General features: G+C 39.4%; 2 protein-coding genes and 1 long non-coding RNA gene across 3 annotated transcripts in view; all 3 read right to left on the reverse strand.

The window, feature by feature from the left end:
- The window catches only part of LOC111672392 (uncharacterized), a 44743-nt gene that overhangs the window by 31460 nt on the left and 12321 nt on the right, over positions 1–962 (reverse strand). The window lies entirely within an intron of this gene.
- Positions 1–962, reverse strand: part of LOC111672399 (CLIP-associating protein 1-B-like) — a 27749-nt gene that overhangs the window by 7571 nt on the left and 19216 nt on the right. The window lies entirely within an intron of this gene.
- The window catches only part of LOC147817758 (uncharacterized), a 3890-nt gene that overhangs the window by 1847 nt on the left and 1081 nt on the right, over positions 1–962 (reverse strand). The gene's annotated exons all lie outside the window — the stretch shown is intronic.

Below are 962 nucleotides of genomic sequence, written 5' to 3' on the forward strand. Positions count from 1 at the left end.
CGGTTATAGCTTCACTCACCGGATGGACTGAATCGTTCCCAGAAAAAAAGTCACAAGTGGCGATGCTGCCTCCGCCGTTACTTCACATCCCAGCCCGGCGATCATCCACTCGGCTGGTAGTTTAACTACTTGGTGTTTAATCCTCAAGCCATTTCAATGTCTACAAGCCTCAGCTGGATAATCAATAATCATTCACTGTGATTAGAGGCGACGAAATGATCATTTGCCATAGTAAATCATAGAACCTGCGGTGAAGGAAGCCGCTAAATGGCGACACCTGCCGGCAAGAGCGAGGAACAACACCTGTTCCTGCAGCACCAGAAGGGGAGAACAAGGATGGATGGATGTGAATTATTTAATTTCAATTAATCATTGTTAAATAAAATAATTGTAAGAACTAAAGCTGCAGCAATTAGTCAATTTATCAGTTAGAAGATGGACAGAAAATGAATCAGCAACGATTTTTATAATCAAATAGTTTTTAATTTAATTTAATTTAATAATTTTGTTATTTTTAATGAGAAACTTTGGATTTTAGACTGTTGGTCAAACAAATCCGTTTGGGTGTTGGACTTCACACTTCACCTGAGGATCAAAACCATGACTGTAAAACACTTGAAAAGTGCTCTAACACTGTGAGACATTAGGTCAGAGACACTGGAGACATCATTTCTAAAAGCTTGTCATTCTTTCCTCTGAGTGTTGGACTCTCTGACATGCTAATTATCAAACACACAAGAGAGAGAGAGATTCTGAATTTTCAACTTTTTGTGTTGGACTTCAAACTTCATTGAGTCACTGAGGATTAAAACCCATGACCTCTAACCTTTAGACAAGTCTTCAACAGCTTGAGAGACTGGGACAGAAACAAAAACCAGTTCTTCTCTCAGAGACTTCCAGTCTTTCCTCTGGACTTTGGCTTTCAACATTAAATCTCTGTCTCAGGATTGAACCAACAACCT

The sequence above is a fragment of the Seriola lalandi genome, unplaced genomic scaffold (genome assembly GCF_002814215.2).
Source record: "Seriola lalandi dorsalis isolate HSWRI2012SDOR001 ecotype SW California unplaced genomic scaffold, Sedor1 jcf7180002054899, whole genome shotgun sequence".
In the NCBI taxonomy this organism is placed as follows: domain Eukaryota; kingdom Metazoa; phylum Chordata; class Actinopteri; order Carangiformes; family Carangidae; genus Seriola; species Seriola lalandi.